The sequence below is a fragment of the Haliaeetus albicilla genome, chromosome 1, assembly GCF_947461875.1.
Source record: "Haliaeetus albicilla chromosome 1, bHalAlb1.1, whole genome shotgun sequence".
Taxonomy (NCBI): Eukaryota; Metazoa; Chordata; class Aves; order Accipitriformes; family Accipitridae; genus Haliaeetus; species Haliaeetus albicilla.
In genome coordinates this window covers 41029592-41056059 of record NC_091483.1, presented here as the reverse complement: position 1 = coordinate 41056059, position 26468 = coordinate 41029592, and the positions used below count along the sequence as shown (strand labels likewise).

At 38.3% G+C, this 26468-nt stretch overlaps 1 long non-coding RNA gene across 1 annotated transcript; it reads left to right on the top strand.

Moving 5' to 3' along the window:
* LOC138685475 (uncharacterized) lies at positions 1–25257 on the top strand. Its single transcript, XR_011324746.1, has 3 exons — positions 1–124; positions 24485–24595; positions 24941–25257. It is a non-coding gene; the product is annotated as an uncharacterized lncRNA (long non-coding RNA).
* Positions 25258–26468: the final 1211 nt, after the last annotated feature.

Genomic DNA, 26468 nt, shown 5'->3' with positions numbered 1-26468 from the left:
TGCAGGACGGACTGAGAAAAGCTCACACCAGAGTGCCTGGCAGCATGGTAGTTAGGTGAAAGCAATGATACTAACTATTACCTTGAATTCGGCATAAAGGGATGAAGGCGCTGAGCTGTCAGGGGTAAGTTTCTATTATTTTAATTAATATTTTTTCACTGGCCTGGTGTAAATGTCACCACAGACGAGCGAGAACAGCACTTCTGGCTCCCAGTCAGTGCCATCAGCTTCCTCATCTTACATTTCATGCTGTTAATGTAGTCTTCATGTATGAGGTATACCACTCTGTAAACGTAGGAAATGACAACATTTCCTTGACTTTTCTAACTAGCAACCCATCTCTAGCTCAGCACATTATTTCTGTTGGATTTCTCTTAGGACTGGAACACTAGAAACAGCTATGCCCCCCAAATGCTGAAATAGCAGAAGCAGATACTTCAGGTGGGATGTGCCTTTCTAGCAGGAGTTCTTTTCCCCAGAGGACAGTTTGCCCACAGGTCAGGGTTACAAATGTGGCCCTGCTGCTTCCAGGTCCATGCAAGAGAATTCTGGCGCATTTCTGCCACACCACCAGAAAGCTGGAGAAAAAATACAGCCCCACTTGTAATGTATAGGAACTTGGTAAAATACTGTATAGAAAAGCAAAATAATTATCTCACTGTTCCAAAGTTTTGGTCTTGCTCCCATCCACTCCAGTTATGCTCTGGCTCCTAACAAGGAGTTCAAGACCCTGAAGCCAAGCTTTTAAGATAGATTTTTAAGGGAGCACAGTTCAAATAAATATTTCGCCTGACCAATGGTTTTCTTCACAGGCAAGCCCACAGCTGCAACAGACTATCCCAACACTTGTATACAAACTCCCAGACCTATTGATTCAGGCAAGCAGTAGTTTGAGACAAGCTTCTTGTTTCCTAAGGCTGTCCAGTGCCTCTCACTTTAAGCCTTCTTCCTGGACCTAGCTGCCAGCACAAGCGTAATAGGATAAGGTTAATTATGCCATATTCCACATCCTTCCTGGCTGCAGCTTAATTAACTCTCATTTCTCAAACTCTTTAATAAGAGTTGTTTCTCATGTACTCTGGATATCTATTCCAAATAGCACACTCAGGTTACTCTTTTGAGCAAGTATAGTAAGCACTTTTTTTAAAGTTTTTTGCATAACTTACCACTGAACCCTTTTAGATAATCACAGAATCCATGGCTTTTCCCAGCTTTAACTATAAAATTTGCAGTTTTGATTTTTTTTATAAGTGCACCCTGGATTTGTTGTTTATGCAACAGCTCAAACTCTTTCCAAAATAGTCCTTCTTTATACCACTTTACTTCATTTTCCTGTTTCTGAGAAACTAGTTTCCTAGTGCCTTGAATTTTAATTTTTTCCGTGAAGCCCTTTGAAACACCTTGTTGTTCAAGCGACAGAGTGAGAAACTAAAAAAATGTAAGAAGGGATGCATGCACAAACAAGGATCCCACTTCAAGTAGTACCTGCCAGAATTCTGCGGATTCATCAAGTGTACACAAATAAGCAGCATTTGCCTTATCCTCTGCTCCTTTCCTTCTCTTACACATACCTGATTCTTTCCTTCACAGAAGTGTTTCTTTTTTTATTAATGTTTTTATAGTTCATTTTTTCCCCAGTAACTTAATGCATGGGAAATTTGAACACTTCTGCTCTATTCTTGATTATTACTCTCTTCCCAAGAAAACTCTATCAAAGGCTTTTCACTCACCACCACTCTAAAACACACCCCCTTTCGGTGAGATCAAAAGCTTTATGGAATTCTAACCCAGCCCTGGATGCTCTTTTCTTTAGCACCTTTCTATGTGTCTTCCAAGCTTATACCCAGTCATAAGTGGTTCATGTACTCTTCTAGTGTGAGTTTTCCTCCTTGTGTCCTGAATTCTAATCTATCTGTGTCTGAGTTTTTTCCAGCATTTTGCTGTCATGTTAAATGATCTATTTTAAAGGAAAGGCTATCCTACATGCTTTTGGTTGGTAGTCAACTCATCTTTCACTGAAACTGCATCCACTTGCAGCTACAAAACATTCATCTGAGTTAGCAGTACTATTGTCCTTTTTGTTCACGATCAACATTATCCAGTTTACAAATTGTGTTCAGTGCATTTCTTTTTCCAGATCTTTGACTGAACACAGTCTGGTCCCGTATTGCCAGAGTAAGCTTAGTTCAGCTTTATGTTGTGAATGCCTTTCCTAGCTCTCTTCACATAGGCACAGGCTCTGAATAGAATTTTTCTTTTCAATCCTTTCAAAATGTCTCTTCTACAGTCCAGTTTGCTGCCTTACCCAGAGTACAGTATTATATCTTCACAGTTCATTTTATCTGCCTGAGTTAACAGAAGAGTATTAAATAGACTAAAACTGTACAAAATAACATTACCTTAAATATTTTCCTTCTGCCTAGCATCCATTGCTTGAGCATATGGAGTCAAGCATTCTTTGAACTTGCCTTACTTGTCTTCTACTTTGCCAAAGAGTTGAAGCTAAAATGAGTCTTTTAATTTCTCCATTCTACCACATGAGATTTTCTTCTTAATTTCTATGCTATTAGCAGCATCTGGCTTTCTGTGACCACCTCCTCAGAGCTTAAGGTGCTTGCAAGAGAGGTTTTTCCATACTTTGCAACCAGAATTGTGGTGTTTTGTTAAAATCCATGCAATAGGATTCAAGAGATTATACAAAAACTTTCTCCTTCACTGAAGAAACCCACCAAACCTGAAGTTCTTTTGTTCTTGAGGAAATACTTAAAAACATGAACCCTCCTCACACAAAACATGAAGACAAATTCAGAGAGCTGAAACTGTAGTATCTGTTTAAAATCTCATTATTTTTAAACAAGTGTCTTGGTTTCTCAGTGCTTAGAATAAGCATAGCCTTAGCTACGTGGAAAACTGAGATACCCATGACTTTTTCATCTCTGCTGTGAAAGAGTGAGAAGGACACGGTTCTCAGTGCAATTGTCACAGTCAGGTTAAACTGTTGCTTTGGGCTTTGCAAAGGGGCTGCATGTAGAGATGATATAGAAACTTAAGCTCCAGCAGCTGCATTCTACCTTCTAATTAAGTAGTGTATCACACAGAGAGACTATTAAACCGATGCTGCAGAAACCTGTAGTGACTGCTGGCAAGTTTATGGGCAGGATTTAAACTGTTGGGTTTAATATAGAGTGAGCCTCAAAGGTTTCGAATATGATTACATGAGAGACCACCTATCCTGACAATTGATTCTGTTGTATTAGTGGTCAGCAGAGGAATTCAAGTTAATAGCTTAGTCATATAGGCAGGACAGACTTGGCAGAAGGCAATCTGGTGGACAGCCTTGAACTCTGGAACTTATTCTTCAACTGTAAAATGGGGATAATAATGCTCCTCTACCTCCCAGTAGGGTGCTTAGGCTAAATTCATTATTAGTCATTTTCAGTAATGCTTCTGTTTATGTTTCCAAGGTAATGAATAGGGATGGGCTGGAAATCTCTTAACAATAAAACTTATAGAGCTTAAAGGGCAATGGGAGTTAAGGGGTCACAGCACTTGTGGCAGAACTACAGTTATTGCAAAATCTGGTAGATAACTCCCAGCCAAATCAGTTATTGTCAACATAGTACTAATGTTTCTCTGGTGCAGGCTCAGACACCTATGAAGACCGCCCAGAGATATTTCGTCTCGGCTTGTAGAGGACTGATCATAATATTGAAACTGAGGAAAAAAAATGCTCTCTAAGCTGTGTGGTACACTGCAAAAACAGATGATTATCATCAACTTCATCCTTGCAGCCAAGAGTACTTTAGCAGCCCAGGACTGCATACATGTCCGGGATGGTAGCAAAGGGATTCCTTGCAAATCCCATCAGTCATTAAAAGACAAATCTCACACATGGATTTCAAAGTTAAAGAAAGAGCTCAATAAAGACCCCCCCTCTGACAGTACTTTGCACGGGAGCCCCAAGCTTCACCCTGCATACAGATTCCTTTGCTGCCTAACAAGCTAACTAGAAACCTCTACTGTGTCTGTGCAAGGTCAGCTATAGGTCAGGCTGCACAGGAGGCTTCAGGCAGCTCGGAAGACACTAGTAAGGAATTTTCATTTTTTCATGCTACCAGTAAATGTAGCATCCAAATATTGAGTTTATGCTTCATCACACTGAAGTGTCAATCAAGCTCTCTTCTGCAAATGTATAGCCTAGTGCCTGTGAAAGGATGGCAAAATTGTGGAAACAGCCTCAGCGAAGGGCTGAATCCATCTTGGCTGTCTGCCTTGAAGTCCTGCTGTTTGAACAAGAGGAGAAAGCAGAAGGAGTAAACACTGTATGATACAAAGTGTACTCAGCCCCCTGCTAGGACAAAACTTTTTGGTCTTTATTGCTGCATTGGTTTAATATATATTTCATTCCTTCAGTTTCAGCAGCTGCTCAAAAACCTGTTAAGAACAGCAGCTACAATATGCTGTGTTCTGATGTATATGCCTCTGAGATTTAGGTGGCACTTCTTCCTGGTAATATTCAAGGTTAGCTGGATAGCTCAAAGATTGAAGACAAAATAAAAAACATTTCCATATTTGAATGTCAGCAGAAAGCTATAGTAAGCAATGGTTGTTACATCTTCTATTTTTGCTTGACTCTCATTGAATAAAGAAAAAGCTATTGGTCTTAGTCATACCTGGTATATATACCAGTGCATGCAGCATAGTTTTCCCTTGTATCCGGTATATTCAGAACACAGAAGAGGTTAACGAGCTAGAGAAGCAGTGTATCTTGCACTGAAAACCATGTTAGCAAAACTGTTAAATGAGCCTCCTGGCACTGGGTGGGCCAGGGGCTCCCTTAGTAGCACGTAATGCCTTTTGCATTGGCAAACCATGTCAGGAAATCCCATTTCCTCGCTTCAGAGGACTAAAGCACGGATTGCCAGCATACTCAATTAAATAGTTTCTACTAAGGTCCCTCATGTTTTTTTGAACAAAGAAAGGGTTATCTAAGGTGCTACCTGGAAAGGTCTTAAACTAGGACTGTCATCACCACTTACCCCCACAGTTTTTTACAATAAAACCCAACACTGTTGGGGTTAAACAGTAGCAGTTCAGTTCAATTCAGTTATTAGAGGTGTTATAACTAGAAATAGTGATTTTGTTCATGTTTTTATGTAGACTAAGTGTGGTCCCTAGGTTTCTGGCAAGCTGTCAATGTAGCCATCTGTTTTACAAAGTTTATGGATCTCTCTGGAAATAGACAGCCCAAAGCTAAAATGTACTAGAGGAGCATTTTTCTTTGAACCACCTGCTGTAGATGAAGAACGGTCAGATTTCAATAGGACATGGTCTTTAAGCTCAATGTAGGCCCAAAGTCAGCCCATTTAATTAGGCAAAATGAACTTAAATTAATTTCACCTATATTTTCTTACAACTCAGCTTCTGTAACTTGCTTATAAACTTATTATACATATACACAAACACACACACATACAAATATAGATATAACTATAGACAGACACTGTAGGAGGGCCTGAAATCCAGAGCCAGGTCACACCAAGATTGTGTGATCTTACACAAACTTTTGTTTCAAAGAGCTTGTATATTCAAAACCAAACATAACTCCTTAAGTATATAAATAAGTAAGACGGGATGAAGACAGAAGGTATCCAATATGAAATTCTAATAGCAGATGTGCAGTTTGCAGGCTATCAGTAAGAACAGATGTCATTCTTATGAGGCATGGAGGGAGATACAGCAAATTAAACCACTACAAAAAAAATTAAGATCGGTGAAAGAAAACTATTTTTTAAAAGTATTTTTTGCAATTTCCTTTTGGACTTTCTCTGTTACCCTATCTTAATAGCATGTTCCACCTCATGTCTCCCTGATTTCAATACAGTTTACTCAGTTTTAAAGTGACTGTATGCCACATCAGTTGGAATTCTATTACATGTATATATTACATAAATACACTAGCATGTGAATTGAGCCATGTACTACCATAGGAATGTAAATAAAGTACCGATGGGCTGGGTCCTGGCATCTTGAAACAACTGGCCAGAACATGGCTAGATCTAGATTTTTGTAGACTTGGGGGATTTTTTTGACCAACACAGCTGAAGCAGTTAGAGCCTGTCTGTTGCTTTTCCAAAATGTTTTTGGGTGGATTTGCCGTTGTTCTTATGGCATTAGCTGCCCCTAATATGGTTGGAATGTCAAGTAGCTGCTGTCAGGATGGAAGTAGGTGTGCTCAAGATCTCTAAAGCAAAAGGGAAACCCCACCTAATTTGTAATTGTTTTATTGTATTGCTAAAGTCTGAAAGATCAGCAGTGCAGTGCTGATGTTCCTAAACCTGTAGACACAGAAGTAATGTCATGGAAGTTTGTTTTAGAGGAAAGTATTTCTGACAGTGCCTGAGGATTGGAGATGGCCCTGCACTAGACTAGAAACCAAACTGATGCTAGCCAAAATGACGTTTTTGATGGCTAAGGTGTTAAAATTGAGAACTACAAAGAGTATAACTGGTTATACAAACCTGCCTCATTTTAATGAGGTGTTCATTTCAATGCAACCAGCCTATAGGCACATACTGTCTTACTGTAACCTTATTGACTGCAGTGCTCTTTATGTCTTTTTTCTCCCCATGTCTTTTGGACTGCACTTTGCACTCAGAAGTCCTATCCAGAAAGCACCAGTACACTTTCTAATTGATATTTTTCCACTTCTGCACAAAGTAGAGAGGAAAAATAGCCCTCCAGTGGATTTTGGTGGCCTGAGTGACTCTGCTGTGAAATATCGAGCAGTATAACAGAATAAAGGAAGCAGCATCTCATTCTTACTCATGAAGTGCTGTTAAACAAAGGATTGCAGTTTGGGGTCCTCCGCAAGACCGATCAGTATTGTACCCTTAGAAGAGAAAAACTGAAACACTACAAAGGGTATATAACATTAAAAGGAAAGTACAATAGCACGTATCAGAGCAACACCGTAATAGGAGGCTGCATGCACAGACCAATGCTGCTTACACAGACTGACAACAGTTCTCCACATTACGCTATTTCAAAAGCAACTGAGCAAAGTTCCAGAGGGGCTGCCTTTGCAGCTAAGCAATATCCCATCACAAAGAGAGGAACCCATGCTCTATAACTCATGGTGTTCATATCTGTGGCAGGTGCTTCTCTCCAGCAGCATCCTCACAGTGTCCATTTTAATTAAGGTTAAAAGGTCATGTATATAAGGATATTTTTTTTAATATCATAGAATCAGCTCATATTTCTTGCAACATTAGAACAGTTTGTAGTTTTTCAAGGGAGAAAATAATGTGGAAGATCACTCCTTTGATTTAAGTTATACCTGTCTGAAGCAGTTACTGTTGCACTGTTTTGCTTTGGCCCTTAGCTAGCAGATGTAGGAAGGGCTCTGTTATACCTCTCTGTCTCTAAGATCTGAAGCTGACTTGTAGGTCTGTTTCAAATCCAATTGGAATCAGTGGAAGACTTTCCAGTGGTTTTGTTTTGGTTTTTTTTCTAGATCAAGTCCTACGTGGGCTTGGGCTTCTGCCACAGTAGGAAATTGGGATTCAAACTCCTTTTTCATGCCCTTTTGCAAAATCTCTCCTTAAATGCTGTACATGTTGGTTTCTAAACCCATAAGGTAGAAGAAAAATGCTCAGTTACATTGTACAGATTTAGAGATGGAAATTGCTAAGTATTAATAGCACCTATAATTCTTTTCTCATGGAATTCATACTCAGCAACCTCCAGACTCTCTGAGCTGCCCATCTGAAGATGTGGTAAACAAGCCTCTGCCACAGAAATTTTCACTTGATTGTTTATTTTCAGATATGATCTACTCTCCTTCCCAGTTTGAATTTCAGAAGTATCAAATCTCTGGCACAGTGACAGCAATCAGGCATGCTGGTGCAATAAAATTATGAGCTGTCAACAGTAATTCAGGCTGGGTGGCAATATCAGACCATATAGAACCAGATTTGTTATTGTTTTATTTTTAAAGTTGGATTTCAAATCATCACGTCAGCATTGATTCAGTCTTGATTAGAGTTCTGCTTCTTCCTTGTTCATTGCAAGCTTCATAGTTCTCCTGCTGATCTCAGATATTGGACTCCTACAATCCTGGAATTTAGGTCCCCTTTGCAATTGTAGACTTTGCAGGTCCTCACTGCAGCCCTGTGTAGGGGGTGTAGTAAAACAGTGGGCAGCGGCTATTCATAACTTATTGAATCAAGCTCCTGCCAAATACCACTTCTGAATATATGGTCAGCCTGTTAGTGGGTGGAAAATTACATTTCCCCCTGCTCTTGTTTGAAATATGCGTTTATTTGACATTACTCCGCAGGCTACTATTCAGTCAAATATATTAGAACTGAAGAATTATGCAAAAGCTTTGGCAAGTGCTGTAAGTTAATCAGAAAATCATCCATTAAAATTGTTTTGCTGAAAAGGAAAGCATTTCAAATCTTTTGCACTGATGCGATCTTGAAACTCACATCTGGAAAAGAAAGCTTTTTTGCAAACAAATATTTTCTGCTGAGTAACACTCTCTGCAATGGTAAGACCAAGAAATTCAAACTCTATTTCCTGCATCGTTGAAAATCTACATATTTCTGGTGTGCTACTAACCCCTAACAGCTTACTAGGTGTGGTTTTAAATGATGCATCTAAAGGAGTCTGAGAAATGGTTCAGAATCTCAGATTTCTTAACTAAACATAGAAAAAAAGGGATTTTTTCCAATCCTTTTATAAAAGGTTACAAAAGCAGATGGGCAAATGAGGAAATGGCCAGCCATCCCTTGGAAAAGAAAAGATAATGTGTTGTTTACTAACAGATGGATAATAGGCCAAGCACTCCTATATAAATTTTAGGTCCTGTGCTTATAGAAATATCCTAAAATTAAAATTAATTGCTCACTAGTATCCTGGAAGATAGAGCCTAAGCTTGAACAAACTTGGGTCCTCTCAAGTAGGCAAATGGTGATAAATCCAAAGGCTTTATTTCCTTCAATTATTGTTATGGTAAAGGGTTTTTTACAGATTAAAGTATGCATGCACCAACTTATTTCATTATAGGCTGTGTACTCTTAATATCACCTTTACTGTATCCTTTGCAGCCACCAAACACTGTCTGTATGAGAAACTATACCTTTAGGATGCTTTCACTACGGCAAGCTGCTTGTCACGTTGTGAAGAGGTTTGTTTTACACAAGGATGAGTTAGAAATCAGATACTGAATGCAGTGGACTCCTTTAGTTGTCCAGGCGATACCTGAACAGTCTGAAAGGAAATATCTGGTGCATTGAGAATATTAATGTGCTTTCATTCATCTGCTGTCACAGAGTGACCATAACTAATTTCAATATTAATATTATATTGAATACTATACATGCCATTCAGACTACCCAGGACATGGTGTGGAATCTACACTCTTTCTAATGAAAATAAGTGTGTAGATAGGGCCCATTATGAAGAGTTTGACTGAAATGTAGCTGACTCCATCGGACACAATTGTGGCCATTAAAGCAAATGCTTGGAGTACAAGTATGAAACCGTTGGTTCCCTCATTGTACACATTTTTGGCCACCCTGTTTATATCAGCTACATTGTGTTTCTATCCACTTGCTTTCAGCTATTATACTATATATCTCCCGGACTGTTTTGTACAGCTGATTAGAGAAGGAAAGAAATAGAAAGTTGATTCAGCATTGATATTTGTAAGGCTTTTAATTTTAGCACTGTTACAAGCATGCCTTTCATCACCTATTGCTGTATCTCCTCATTTGTTGAAGCTTGCTAAACAAAAGGGAAAGAAGAGTGGAATAGCTCCATCTCCAGTTATGAACTATGATTCCTCTTTTTTGTGGTAGTGTGTGACCAGCCAGATGAGCAGAACTGCAGCACTGCAGTTGAAAAACATCATTTCCAGCTCAGCCAAGAATCGACATTTTTATGAGCAGATGTACAACCTTGCTAAAGCAAATGAAATCATAAGCATAGTTTTCATATATGAGTAGTCTTCAAAGACATGTGTTAGTCACTCCAATTGTTTTCTAGACATTACAAGTAATGGCCATGGCACAGATCACAGCATATTTTCTACTCTAGGTCAACAGAAAATGATGTAGACTAAAAAATTGGAATTCAAGTGATGAGTGAACAGTGTATGTATTGAGTTACTCAAACACAGTGAGCTGAATTACACATGAGATAAAAGTTATCCTTGAGATTCAACTAGAAACAAACAATATTGTAATTTATTCCATCAACGAAGCATAATCTCAAGAGGAAGTATCTGGTCTACTAAGCCACTTTTAGACAAATTTATAATTCCTTTTCCTGTAGTAAATCACCTTTGCTTCAAAAAAGAGGGAAGGAGAGACTGGCAGATACAACACTGGGGATCTTGCAGTCATACCACCTTTTCTTGTCGATGATGTAAGCTTACAAACAAAAACAAAGGTCAAAATAACTGAGTTATTACTTTGCATTAAGCCTACCCTAATTTATTAGCCAACATAAATTTCTGCAAGTTTTACAGAAACATAGATGGTACAAAACCCAGTTTTTATGGTTCTTCTTTCACGCAGTGTTCTATTGTAGCCTTTTAATCATAGAATCATAGAACGGTTTGGGTTGGAAGGGACCTTAAACATCATCTCGTGCCAACCCCCCTGCCAGGGGCAGGGACACCTTCCACTAGACCAGGTTGCTCAAAGCCCCATCCAGCCTGGCCTCGAACACTTCCAGGGATGGGGCATCCACAGCTTCTCTGGGCAACCTGTTCCAGTGCCTCACCACCCTCACAGTGAAGAATTTCTTCCTAATATCTTATCTAATCTAGATCTACCCTCTTTCAGTTTAAAACCATTACCCCTTGTCCTGTCACTACATCCCCTTGTAAAAAGCTCCTCTCTAGCTTTCTTGTAGGCCCCCTTTAGGTACTGGAAGGTACTTTAAGCAGTGTCAACTGCTAATGCTATGTGTATAATGCTTACTGAACTGTGCCGCAAGGGGAGTTCACTTTTGGAAGGCTTGCTGAGAGCGTATTAACCAAGCACATTTGGCATGGGTGTTTCTGTTTGCCTCATTACTCAGAGTAAACAAGGGAGACCTGAACTGCAAGTTTGGGGTGAAATCCTGGATTCAGCGAATTCAATGGTGAAATTCACATGGACTACAGGGGTGCTAGATTTCTCTCTCCCAACATCTTTCTCCACCTCAATAACAAGAATGTCCCCTTTTTGTGGACGGACCTGGCACAGATCCTTTTAGGAATTATCAATTAGAGGTATCAGGGGAAGCGTTGGATTCTTATCATTAAAGACATGACCACACAAGTTACCACATAAAAAGCTGGGATGCAAACTCAGAGACCATCTGCTACATGATGTTATCATCCCATATGCACATTTTTCACCATTACTAAATGAAATTAAAGAATTTACTCCTTGCTGAAGAACTGTTTTATTATTGGCTAAGAGGGCTGTTACCATGAGCTGGCTGATTTTCTTTATACAGTGTGGTAGTTAGAGAATGCATGCAGGTAATTACTATAGTGTATTTGATGTGTTGCAGATTTATATTCTTACTAAATTCTGACTTTTTCATTTGCTCAAAACTCCAGAATTCATACTGCATTGTAAGCAACTCCTTCTAGTCCTGTTTTTTAATGTATCTGTATACATGTATTTATAAACCTTTATTTTAAAAAAATTATTTAACTTTGACTTGGAAATCCAGTACTAACTGTATCCAGTTGTATTCAAGTGGGGTTCTTGTTTACAAAAATAATTCCGATAATATTTTCAGTGGTACTTTTCTGGTGGAAATGGAATACATTTACAAGACAAAGAAAACCTATTCCTACCAGATAGCTAGCGGGATATGTCAAAAAGAATAACCGTAGAGAAGATGGAAACTGAGAAACAAGACAAAGGAAGCAGGTACTAGAATATTTCATTTAGTGACTAAATGACAAGTCCATCATAGATCATTATTTATAGGTCACTTTCCTGTCAGCTGTAGGATTTCTGGCCCTAATCATTAGAGTCAACACAGACTTCCGAATAAAAACTTCCAACATGATAGAGATAATTCCGAGCCGGACAAAAGATACATATGACTATGATTTGCTTCCTTTCTTACATTAAAAATGCCAAGATATTTCCCTAATAATTCCTTGTCATTAATAGTGCTGTTTTCTCCTGTCACAAACAACAAGGAAAAGACATTTCTTTAGCAAGATCTTGAGCCTCACTGAAGCTGAAATTCAAGTCAGCAAGAAGATTAAAGGAGCTACATTTTTAAATATATTATGTTGTTACAATGCCTCGTTTCTACTCTATGCAAACTTGGAAGATTATTTACCTCTCCTATCAGATTTTGCTCTTCAGTACACACATGTTTCATTTTTCCTTCCTCTACCTTCATTTGGAATTAAAATGCAAAAAATGCCTTTCTTTTGTTAGCAGTTTTGTTTGATGTGAAGATAGTTAAAAAATATCAGACTGTCCTTGGAAATATGGGCCAGACAAGCTGGCTTACAGTTCTGTTCTGGTGTAAAGTTACACAAAGAGGGCTGGGGGTGTGGGGCAGGTTTGGAGAGGACTTTTGTTCCAGTGTTTGGACTGAAAACTAAAAACATCCTAGGTCAGCCTGAAACAAACAAACAAACAGAGAAACCCTTTTTTCCCCAGACAAGCAAAAAAATGGTGTAAGATCCTAACAAAAGCAAACCAGAACCTTCCCCCTACACACACCAAAGGAGACATTTCAAACTTATTTTTTTAAAATAAAAGGACAAGAAGTTTGCAGATGAAAACCAGATGCCCATAAACCAAATCAAGAAGGTGGTCCACCTCTCCCTACTGTAAATGAAAGTGAAGTTTTGCCACCTTTGCTGGTTGTTTATACTACACTCTCATTTTCAGCCTCAGATGGCTTTTAAGTGTCCAATTTCCTGTGTCCACAAGCAATACTGCAGGACTGCTACAGATTGCTGCTGAAATACAGATTGTCCAAATATTATGTTGCTCACCAAGAACAGTAAAAAGTCTTATTTCATTCCTTTCTCTGAGCTAGAGAAACTTAAAGAGAGTTTGAGCAACCTTTCCTACCTTCAGAAAGTGCCCTAATTGCCATGACACTGTCTAAGGGGTAATAGACCTTCATTAGTATGTCTTTTTTTGTATGTACATGCACATCGTAGCTGGACAGCAGAGAGAAAGAGAGACTATAAAGAAAGTAGAAAAGTGCCGTTCAGTTCTGAAGATTCAGAAAAAGGAATCTGCAAGCAAATTTGCATTAAGATTTGTTCATTTAAAAAAAAAAATCAGTGAAGTACGTTTTTCTTGTTCACTTGTTTCTTGTAGTCTGGCTTTAGGTTTGGACTCAGGCAATGTGCCTTAGGTTACAATATATGTTCCCTCCGACCAACAGCATCTCTAGGGCACTGAGACAACTCATCTTCTGCCTATGCTCTGATGACTATTTTGCATGACTCCTGAAAACAGTCACTCCTAAGACTCTTTAATCACAAGTGAAAGAACTCAGTGGACAATTTACAGCTTTGATTGACAGTCAATAATTTTTAAATGAATTCTAATTAATATTTGAATATAGAGGTTCATAACTTTGTTGTTTTAAAAGTACTTGAGAACAAGCAAGAAAATAAATTTATACATTGAAATAAACCATACAAAAGTTTTTATACTAAGCTGTAGAGTAGAGACCTTTTATGTTTATTATTTTCTATAAATTCTGTAATAAGAATTTTGTAAAACAAAGCCAAATGCCAGTTTAAGGAAATGTACTGCTTCCATATGACGGTGTTAGGTTGGTGCTAAACCCAGATGTTCTGACACAACATCAAACAACCGTGCTAACTTCTCTGCTAACTGCCCCGTAAACCCTCCCTTGTAAGTTGGATAACTTCTGAAAACATTTGCAGTATCAGGACCCTTGCATGAAAGTGCTAATTATCAAATCAATATTAATTTAATCCACAGGCCTAAAAAACAAATCCGTGTAAAAGCCTAAAATTACAGAAGTGTAAGAAATAATAGAAACTACTCATGAGCCAGGTCTTTATGTTTTAACCAAATCATTGGCTAACATTAGAACAAAAGAAATTAACCTATTTCTTGAATGGAGACAGTTTGCTGACTTCAGTGCTCACCATCAGCATTGTTATAAAGCAAGCAGACCTCTACCTCCTGACTAGTAAATGTGGTCAGACTAACTGAAGAAAACTGTTAGATATTACAAAATAGCTAATTTTTGATAGCTATGATGTGAACTAATATTAGGCAAAGTTTATGCTACCGATTTTTGCTGGCAGACCTTGGTTGCTCAGGGATGGGAAGAGAAGTGGGCCTGAATTTAGCAGGTGCCTTTTAAAATCTCTTATTCAGGGCCCAGTTATGCTGAGTAAATTTTGTGCTTTTACTGGGGCATTTTCTTTCACTTACAGAATGTGGTTTAACTCTACCAAATGAAAGCATAACTTTTTCAAAACACATTTATATTCACAAGAGAAGTTGTTGTAACATGTATTCTTAGTAAACATTTGTTTGGAAAAAGAGATCCATCTCATGTGTGAAGATGATCCATGTTGCAAAATAAGACCCAAGAGTTGTCTGTAGTTTTTCTTTGAAGCCACCCCTGCAGAGAGCCAATGCTAATTTTGTTGTTCTGCCTCAGTATCTAACATCAGAAATGCTGATGAGAAACCTGAGCTGATATACATTTATCTGGTCTCTGCACGCATCAGATATTGATTTATAAGTTACATTTATAAATGCTTGGTACTGTAGTTTTGGTACTTGTTGAAACTTGACAGACCGGGAAGAACCATCAGATTCAAATATTCAAGCATAATAAAGTTCCATATAAATCAGTGACAGAAATTTAAGCAAAGTTTATTCAGCAGAAGTGTTTGACCACACAAGCACTTGAACATAACAATAGATACTTGTTTATTTGAAAAGATTTCTTTAAAGCGTTGGCTTTAGTAATTATCAAAAGAAAATCCTGATAGCCATCGAAGACCATAATGAAAAACAATCATGAGCGGAACATGGGTATTGTATATTTGTATTCAGTTTCCTCTGGAAAATCACATTAGATATAAAAGTTTTTTAAATATAAGGCAGGATTTAGCTGTGTTGACTCAAGCTTTATTAATTAATTAAGTGGTAATTTCAGACAGGACTTTTCCTTACAAACTCTTATGAAAATGCAGTAAGAGGTGATTCAACAGAAAAAGAGAGGCTTAATTTCTCTATCCGAGAAACACCACATCCAATGTGTATTCTGTAAAATATCTTCACCACTTTATAGACCAATGTTTACAAAGATGTCCTAAGGAAAATATCCATGCAACATGGAAATACCCGTGGAAATGTGTCATCACCTAAAATAATTATCAACGATGACTGAATTATTTTCTAGCGGAGCTGTACAATCAACATTCATTCCAAGTTCTGAGCATGTTGAAAAATAATGTGCATTATTTACCAGTCTTCATAATAATAAACTGTCTCTTGAACCTGGGAGAATGTCCCAGCTTATAAAGTAGGACATCACTGTGATTCCTAACTACATCTATCTCCAAGGCAAGGAGTTGAGACTAACTGAGTGCTCCCTGTAGTTGGAGAAAGACCTTTCTGTTACCATTGTCCTTCCACAGCAATGCATCAACAGAGAAAAGTACAGTATTTACTGACCTGCATTCTAAGGCCCTCATTCATGGAAACAGTTTTACTTAGAAAATCACTTAAAAGCATGGGTTTACTTTCAGGAATATGCTCTAATTTAATTAAAACCTGTTGCCTCTTACAGGAATTACTTGTGTATGTGATACTATATCAAACTGGAGCTAAACATCTGAAACATCCAAGCCGTTTAGACACAATCTCTCTGCAGCCAGTGTTAAAATCTTTCTTTCTTCTACCTAGTTGCTCTTTGGTGACAACAGACTCAGTTTCTATACTGAAACATGAAAAGGCTAAATTCTCCACAGACAGTTTCACAGTGGGCATCTAATTGAACATTACTCACCAACCTTGTCCATACACCCATTGAACACATATATGATCAATGCTGAGATTCTAGTGCGGAGCCCTACAAATTTCAGGAGAAAATTGGAGAAGGAAGAAAAATAGCACCATCTTCCATAGTCTATACTGGGTGTTTGATTGATGGTATCCAAGCAACAAAATAATATCCCACCTTATCTGTCTGTTTTTCTAGTTAAGCTTATCATACTAACAGCCTGAAAGAAGTTTCCAAGACTGAGGAAAAAAAGTTTTACTAGATGGGAACATGTGTGCAGAGCCTTTGAGATTAGCAGAAAAAAGGCAGGAGAGCACAACTGGGCGAAAATGCCCAGGGAAGCCAAAGACGCTCTAAAAACACATTTTCTGAAAACAGCAGCTTGAGAAGTTTAAGGAGACAGGGGCAAATACTGAGATGCTGTAGACAGAGAATGGAGAAAAGTACAACAAATATATTCTCCCTATAAAAGGCAAGTAATTAGTATTGAGAATATTCAAGCTAATCTAAGTTTGTTGTTTTTTTTTTTAAATCTAGTGAACTTTATTAGCCTGTTTTAGGGCTTTTGACAATTGGCTCAGCAAGAAAAAAGAGCCCTACTTGCTGCCTTTTGTTTCCAGAGAATTTCTATTTCAATTTATATTGAGGTCACTTTCTCAGAAGTACAATGTTGAATTCCTAATGCTAAATGGAAAGGCTAATGATTTCATTAAATTATTAGCAATAGCTTAATTCCCTTTTCAAGTTAGAAATATGTTTTTAAATCCTGAAAGTACCGATTGGTAGGACTGGTAGAAAATAAAACACGGCCCTGTTGCAACAGGTATTTTGCAAGGGAACTGCTACTGATTTTATTCTATGTCCTAAATGCAAAAGAGCTTGGAGACAAAAGCAAACTATTTCCCATAAGTATAGTTTATAGGGAGAATCTCTGTTCGGTAGGAGATAAAGAATATCTAAATAAAACATCAGTTCAACAAGTTTTTTCAGACACATCTTATTTAAATTTAAATTTTAGACAGATTTAAAATAACAGCTTGAGCAGAAAGCAAATGTTTTCATCTGGGCACCAGTGAAAATGTTATGGTTCCCTTGGGTTTGCTAATAATGACAGCAGCTTTTTTTTTTTTTTTTACTGGATCAAAGCCAAGTTATATTTTTTTAAGAAATTGATTTTTTTTTTGTTTGTTCTGTAACAATGATTTTCCCCGTCTGGGAAAAAAAAGCCCCCACAAATGTTGCATACATTAGTGTCAAATTCAAGGGCAAATATACAAGATTAAATTGTTAGAGAGAAAGTAATAATACATGTAAAACCATCAAAGCTAAACAGTAGTGAAGATAGCACACAAGGTCATTCATCATGTTTTCCTTTGCAATTATATTCCTGTAACATGCTACCATATTCACAGCAAGCTGCAAATACGATTTCTAGTTATAAGGTGAACAAAGACTCGAGATATCATGTGTTCTCAGTTGCACCATACAGAGAAGTTTTTGGTCCTATTACAGTTCAGGAGTAAAACCCAGCTCTCAACTTTGGTGGATATCTCATGGGCTTCAGAAGGAATTGTACCTGCTAATGCCAAGCTTTCCTATGGCCAGGGACATTACGCACGTCAGAGAAGCGATTGTACCTATGAATCAAAAAACCCGGGGGAAACTCATCTGGATGTGTTGGGCAGGAAGGGACTCTGTTGGAAAGTCCTCAAAGTGGAACATTAAACCAGCTAAATCATAATGCTTACCACATTCTCCAGTGGTAACTAAGATAATAAAGTAACTTCTTTTTAAAATAATCAACCAACCTTTTTCTTGTGCCAATGTCCTTTCAACCTTTTTTTTTTTTTTTAAATAAAATTAGATTTGCTTGTTTGAGCACAATTTACTGTTATGAAAGCAAATTATATATTATGTCATATGTAAACATTTGGTAAGATTCCTGTCTGCAGTAAAATGGCTCTCTACAGCAGCTTTTTGCAGAAGAGCACATATCTTCTACAGTTGGAAAAGACATTACTGCCTTTGGTTTTCCCATAGCCCAGCCCTACGTGCAGATCACAGTCACATCCATGCTAGTAGTGCTTCTGGTTAGAGGTGAACTCCTGTCATAGGAGCTGGGGAGTGTTCAGGAAAGTCTCTTGCAGCTACGTTTAATTCCACATTCAGAGTATAATTCCACAAGATGATTTCTCCAGCAACAGAGCTCCTATAAGCATTTCCCAAGTTCCACTCTAATCTTCCACCTTCAGATGTTCATTTCCTTCTCCTGCCCTACAACTTTCTACTCCTCGTCTGTGACAAAGCAATGGCACATAACACCATAGTGTAAAACATATGACTGAAACGCTGCAAAAATGACAACTGTGTGCGAGTGCAGCCGCAAGGTGCCTTGGAAGCATTCAGAAATCATAACCTAATACAAATCCTGTTTGGGCAAGCAGCAGTTTTCAAGCCATCCACAAAGCAGCACTATAGGTAGAAGGCTGGTGGCCGTGCATCGCACCGACACGCTCCACACAGAGACTGCCAAAGCTGCAGAGGACACACAGCAGCCTGCACTAGCTCATTATCCCTGGTCAGCATTTACAAGTGAGGGAGCTTATTCCCTTCAGGTTGCTTCTCTTCCATGCCTGTCACTGAGGTCTTGTGCCTACCAGCTCATGACACTGCCACCGTCCAATTTCAGTTTTATTCTTTGTCGTGGAAAGAGCTCTTCATAATCTTTTAATAACTGAATATAAATGGCTTTACCAGCTTAGGCTTCTCATTATGGAGTCTTCACCTAAAACTTGCCATCTCTTTACCCTGGAGAAACACAGCCAAATTTATCAGCCAAAATTAGGTGAAGAGCTATTTCAATTTTATTTCTGGTGATAAAGCATGAACCATGAGAGGTTACAGAGTATATCACAGTGGCTCAAAAGGACATGGCAGGCAAGCATGAAAAGACATCTTTTACAGTGGAAATAAGGTTTGAGAGTAGTTCTTCATGCTGAATAGAGGCTCAATAGCAAGAACACCCTTTAATTATAAACTATAAGAAGGTCAGGACCTAAGCACAACATAGCAGGGATATTTCTGGCTGAAACGACTCGAAAATGGAGAGAAGACTCCTGTGGCATTGATATTCCTAAAGTTATTTATTTTAATCTGTAATGCAATAAACACATTTTTAATTTTTTTCCTGACTGAAATGCAATAAATAAAACCTGTGATCTTAGATTACAATTATTTCTTCTACAGGAGACTTCACTTCCAGCCTAACAGCTCATAGAAGAAATTAATATAATTTGTGTAAAATGTTACCCCTAGGAAGGGTATTTGCATGGGCTGAATCCAATAAAAGCATACTGCTAAGCAGTGATATATTTGAGCAGATGCATAATGCATTGGGATATGTTTGATCATGAACTTCAAGGATGTTATAGCAAAGCATCAGTTAAATACAGTGACTTCATCTCAATCTTTGCCAGTTTAGCACTTCCATAACTTTTATGAGAAAGGTTTGTGATTTGACATCTGCTAACTAGTTACAGTCCACTGGCCAATGGAACTCAATGTCTCAGCTCTGAAATGATGCAGGAAATGCTCCAGCTTCAGCCCAAAGAAATGAATATAAACTCATACCCCCAAAATACTCCTAGAACAGAACAGAAACTGAATATGAAAATTAATGAAAAGTGATAAATTAAAGAAAAGTTCACGAAAGTGACCTACCCAACCCATCAGCCTCTCAACATGTGAAGCAATATCCCTCAATGGGTGTGATAGATATATCTATAAAATAAGTATGATTGTAGCTCTCAATAAAATTTCTTTATAGTAACTTCTAAAAAAAGAAATAAGTAGGTAGAATTAGGCACTAGAATAAAGAATAAACAATATAATAGTATAATAACTTACAAAGTTTGTAAAAAACCAAACAAACAGTACTGGCTTGTCATATGGCTCTGTTAGTTCTCTTAAAGTTTGTGAGAGTTAGTTATTTAGGTCTATTGATCTGAGGGGGCATGAGGGCAGACAGATGCTGTTTCATTCCCCGTTCTACCACAGGAGGTAAATTTTCTAATTGTTTTATAATGTAATTCTATTCTATAATTTTTTGATAGCTACAGCTTAGTTCCAAATATATAATAGAAATATCTATTGACTATTTTACCTGTTTTGCATTGATGATCTATGATTTTACCATCTGCGTCTAGAAATGGAATTCCTGGTTTGTTCTTTGTGTTTTAAACATCTTCTGATTGTCTTGGCATGAATCTGTCTTTAAGTTTCTTGTTAGTCAGACACATTTTTAAACTTTTAAGTTATGTTCATTGCCATTAATTATTTAAATTCATCAGAAAACTTGTTTTATTTTGTATTCTATTTTGTAGCACCATTTCAACACTTTCTTACAGCCAGGCTATTTTCTGCCCAGCATAACTTCTTCATGTCTATGAAATCTTGTCTTTTTGAGCATCCGGTGGGTTGTCTAATCAGTTGCCAGCTTGCATGAACATTACCTCTTTTGAATTTATGGACCCTGTTACTTACAGCAACAAGGCATTAAATTTTGGGAAACTGGTCCTTTTAAAGTTCCAAATATATAGACTGATTTCTATGAAATGCAGCCACTAGTACCTGGTCAACTGCTACTTTTAAGTCAGTGATTAACTCTTTTCCATCTTCCTGAGTGAGGTCAAGCGTTTGGTAACACCTTGGTGGACATCAATTTTCTGTTAAGAGAAATTTCCAAGCATTTACAGAATATCTAAGGAAAATTGGCTTCTAGCCAATAACAGGACCAGCATGCATCACCTAAATTTAATTCACTCCACAGAGTGGCTAGCTGGAAATTTTCCAAGGGAAAAAAAAAAAAAAGAAATATTTTAAAAACCAACCAATGAACCAAAAGAAACCCCAACAACTTTTCAGGACTGAAGGGTTTTACTCTGAAGACTTAAGGGACACTGGATTCAGGACAGGGCCCAAGTAAACCTTTGCCCAGCCTACTCCTGGGCTCTTGGGCAGCCCACTCCTTCTTCCCTGCTTTCCTTCTTTTATTTTTCACAGGTTATTACACTTGGGGCAACCTGTTGCAGAGCTAAGATTCAGAGCCTGGAAAATCCAGGACCAGCCTGAAGCTCTGTAGCTCTGGGGAGTGAGAATTCTTGCTTGACAGTGGACATTCTGCAAATTCTGCTCAAATGAAGTCACCCAGGACTTGAGGTGAAAGATTTTAGGACCTCCTCCTACTGCCCATTGAAAATGACATTCACAGAGATAAACCAGACAAGCCTGCCAGTTTAATAGAGCAATTGCAGCACATAGCTGGATAGCCAGTGTATAACAACTTTCCTTTAGGGAAGACCATGCATGCTCTGATGTTTCCAAAACAAAGTTTGCTTGGAAATTCTGGCTAATTTCTACCAGAAATTAGAAAAATCCTGGCATCCATCCAGTTCAGACTAAAAACATCTAAGCAAAATTTTAATGGACTAGAAACCCTGTTTTACCTCTCTAGACATGACTGCAAGGTCTGAGATTTTTTTTTTTGTTGTTTTTTTTCCCCTAGGCATTGATGGTAGCTATTTCAGAATCAATTTTTCTTATTTTCTAGTGACATGTTTTGGGGACCCATTCTTAAGTAGCAAAACACGGGACATGTTTTAAATCACAATAGCTGATCAATCTCAGTTTTCCTACAGAGCAAAACTCTGAGTTATCAGATTGGCTTGTAGCCTCAAAGTCCAGAAGGTCTGCTTTTTGTTGTTCAGTCAGAGGCAGATTTTAAGGCTAGGTAAAATGTAATCCATGGAAAACCTTTTTCAACAACATGGATACAGATACCTTGTAATCACCTTTTGGGTCTCAATTTTCTACTTCATAACCTGATCACATGCCAGACTGACATGGTGAGGCATCACTGATAAAAAAGAATGGAATTTGATAGGGGTTTAAAGCTTCTTTCCTATATGGCATAGGAATAACCTAGACATTTCTGACTGGGAAAGATGACCATCTATTTCATGCAAGATGTAAAGAATACCTGAGTTGTATTAAACATGAGTATTTAATTTAGAAGTGCTAGCAAGTGATTGCTGAAATAATCACATACAAGCTTATTACTTATAGAAAGTTAGTGCAAAAATAATTATGTATAACTTCAAGACGGTAGGCGCACTTTTCTTGAGTTGTCTGCATTGACAAATGAATTCTTACATTTGTATATCCATAGCTGGATAGTGAACAGAGATTTAAGTGGTTGCTGAGATAAGTTGACATGTGAATCTGAGTCTTTACATATGCAATTCATTTATGTTGCCTCAAATTTTCAAGGGAGAATTATTCAGGGAAAAAAACCTGACCTCACTGAAGACTGACTGAAAACTATACTTCAGGCAATCATTTTACTTCCTTGGGAATACATAAATGATACCATAATGTTCAGATATTATTGTTCAGATGGCCTAGAATTACTGATCCAGCACGTAAGGCTTTACAATAAAGAGAAAAGTTATTGTCTGTCTGACCTAGAAGCAGAAGCTCCTTTAAACTGAATAGAATTTAAAAGGTCTCTTTTACCAAGTTACACAAACACAGATGATTTGGCTTCTGGTTAGTGAATGACAGCCAAAGAATACTGCACTAAGGGACTTCAGTGTGGGGTGGAGTTAAAATATACAGAATACTGCTTTTGCACTGTAGTGGAGCTAGCTCTGCATGGGAAGATGGCCTCGGTGGATTCTGCAGGAAGAGATAAGGTTTACTGGTATTGAAATTCTGTGAAAGATGTTACCATTTTGCATGAGTTTTATGGCTGCTTTCACCTTTTGATCCATAGTTCTTAAAAATACGATGGAAACATGTCAACAATTTCAATAACATTTTCATTTCTGTGTCTTAAGGGAAACCTTTTCTATTCAAAACTAAGCGCTATGTAAGTGGTCAATATTGACTACTGCACATTCATTTTCTCTTTAAGTTCATAATAATATGTCACATTCCTAGTACTCTACGTTGCAAGACCTAACTATGGACAGAATTTTTTTAAGACTAGTTATGAGGTAGCTTTAGAAACTGAACTAAAAAAAAAAAATTGTCAGGTTAGATAAGCAAACATATCTCTGTGAAAAACAAAACACAAAAGTCCTTGACTCCTCAGTGAAAATAATTTGCATTTTGCAAAACAGAATAAGATACTGAAAAAGCTTTTCTCGTCCCAAGTATGCAGCTAACACCACTTCAAAAGCTGTATCAAGTGTCAGTACACCACATTAATAGGCTGCTTAAACAGAGACACGGACAAGTACACAGTTCTTTGTGGTCTTCTCTTGTAAAAAAAAGAAAAAAACCTGTGTCTTCAAAATTTTCGAGTCTGTCTGGCAGAAATAAATTTGAATTATTTCTCTCTTTGTTCTGTCCTGCTATGAAGCCAAATATAATTTATTTAATGGCTCATAAGCCATTATTTGGCTAAGTTTTCAGTCACGGAAGTAATTCTTTTCTTGGGTGTTCTGTGTTACACCTAATTTAATTTAACTGTGAGGTTCTTCAGTGATAACAAGAATAAAACCTGCTCATAGCTGTTAGTGACAGGCACTAAATGTAGGTCAGATCAACAGCTGGGGTAGATTCCTATAGCTTAATTGATATAAATGGAGCTACATTACTGAGCGGTCACTGCTGAGTACTTTCTGGTCCTTGAAGAATTGGACCTGACAGCATTGAGAAGGTGACCAAGTTAAGCTCATACCTTAATGATCTTAAAATGGTTCCCGTTCTTCTATAGCTCATTAAGTTATTGCAAAACCATTTAGCAAATACTTCCAAACTTTAAAGCTATGTATTGTTTTCCAGACAAGAGTTTGAAAAAAATTACAAGACATTGAAATCACAAACGTTTAAATATCAGATTCTTAAGGTTGTGTTGTTCCCCCCTTTGCTTTGATACTAGCTACAATAAAAATAATAATGTTCATATTTCCCCTCTTCCCTTTGTCTTTTCAAAATATCTCCATACTTTAAGTACACAGTGGCAAAGTTTCAAAACTTTTTTTTTCTTTTTTCCCATAATTATTTTTCTAAGCTTGACAAAGTTTTGAAAAGTTAGAATAAAAGGCAACATACACATGAAAGTCCCAGATGACATACTTTTTTTTTTTTTTTATTCCATAGCCAAATGAGGGAGAAAGGGAAAACAAAATTCAAAACTGGAGATGTAGGGATTTAAAACAACAACAACAAAAAAATCACAAAAAAACCCAAACTCCTTTCTGTACATTTTACTGTAGTTTCCCAATAAAAAAAAGAATTGAAAACAGTATTTATCAAGGGAGAAGATATTTCTGAAAAAAGCCTGTACAATTCCGTGAGAAAAATGCAGTTACTTTTTTAACTAGATCTAATTTAGCCTGAAGTATTCCTTATCTATTCCTATCAGGAAAAAACTCCTGAGATACTATGAAAACCAGCCTCATCCACCAGCAGAAGTGGAAATTATGTCAGTGTCAAAATGCAGTGTTAATCTGTGAAGAAGGTACTGGTCAGTCAGGTAGTTGATCCAACTGAGAAGTTGATCTCACCATTTGAATTTCGGTTCTCACTTACTTAAACCAATAAGACCAAAGAAAAGCAATTAATGTTTCCTTAATTGTAACAGAAAACAATGTTTTCCATCTAGTTGTACATAAAATAGTCCCTATTTTAATTCTAAATGCAGCATCTCTATGACTGTGGGCATGTGACCAAATATACTCTTCTTGAATTTCAGACACTAGCCTCAGTTGCGCTACTGGCAATTAAGAAAATACTCATCTTTTTGCTTGTAAACTGAACACAGTCCATCTGCCAGGCATTTGAATTTCCAATGCCAAAAACCATTATGTCTTTTTTACAGGAATTCAATACAGAACTTCAGTTTGTGACCAGTCCACTCTGCAATGAAGTATTTACATTGGGTTTTGTTCTAAAGGGACAGCACAGAATTTTGACACTTAATCTGCTGTGATGCCATGAGGTAGGTTGACCCTGGCTGGAGGCCAGGTGCCCACCAAAGCCGCTCTATCACTCCCCTTCTCAGCTGGACAGGGGAGAGAAAATATAACGAGAGGCTCGTGGGTCAAGATAAAGACAGGGAGAGATCACTCACCAATTACCATCACGGGCAAAACAGACTTGACTTGGGGAAAATTAACTTAATTTATTGCCAATCAACCACAGGAGGGTAATGAGAAATAAAACCAAATCTCAAAACACCTTCCTTCACCCATCCCTTCTTCCCGGGCACAACTTCACTCCCAGATTCTCTACCTAGCCCCCCCAGGGGTGCAGGGGGATGGGCAATGGGGGTTGTGGTCAGTTCATCACACGTTGTCTCTGCCGCTCCTTCCTCCTTAGGGGCAGGACTCATTACACTCTTCCCCTGCTCCAGCGTGGGGTCCCTCCCACAGGAGACAGTCCACGAACTTCTCCAACGTGGGCCCTTCCCAAGGGCTGCAGTTCTTCACAAACTGCTCCAGCACGAGTCCCTTCCACGGAGTGCAGTCCTTCAGGAGCACACTGCTCCAGCGTGGTTCCCCCGTGGGGTCACAAGTCCTGCCAGAAAACCTGCTCCAGCGTGGGCTTCTCTCTCCACAGGTCCACAGGTCCTGCCAGCAGCCTGCTCCAGTGTGGGCTTCCCATGGGGTGACAACATCCTTCAGGCACCCACCTGCTCTGACGTGGGGTCCTCCCCGGGCTGCAGGTGGATATCTGCTCCACCGTGGACCTCCCTGGGCTGCAGGAGGACAGCCTGCCTCACCGTGGTCTTCCCCATGGGCTGCAGGGGAATCTCTGCTCTGGCACCTGGAGCATCTCCTCCCCATCCTTCTTCACTGACCTGGGTGTCTGCAGGGCTGTTTGTCTCCTATGTTCTCACTCCTGTCTCCTGCTGCAGTTTCTGTGTCCCAGCAACTTCTTCCCCCTTCTTAAATCTGTTCTCCCAGAGGCGCTACAACTGTCGCTGATGTGAGCCTTGGCCAGCGGCGGGTCTGTCTTAGAGCTGGCTGACACTAGCTCTGTCAGACATAGGGGAAGCTTCTAGCAGCTTCTCACAGAAGCCACCCTTGTAACCCTCCCGCTACCAAAACCTTGCCACACAAACCCAATACATGCCACATACAGATATATCACTTGCATATCATTACAGATGCATTATTTTCTATTTGAACATCGCAAGTACCCAAGCGTGTACACACTAAAATTGTATAGGTACTACCCTAAAGACCTTGTAACCTAGACAATTTTTGCTGTAAATAATTTCAAATTTGTCTAGATATTACTAAAGCTGTGTTGAGGATAAAAAGCAATGTCTGTAGTCATCAACGGAGCTGATAATAGAATTACCAAGAAAAGAAGGAGGCCATCCTATCTTTCCATCCTAGGCC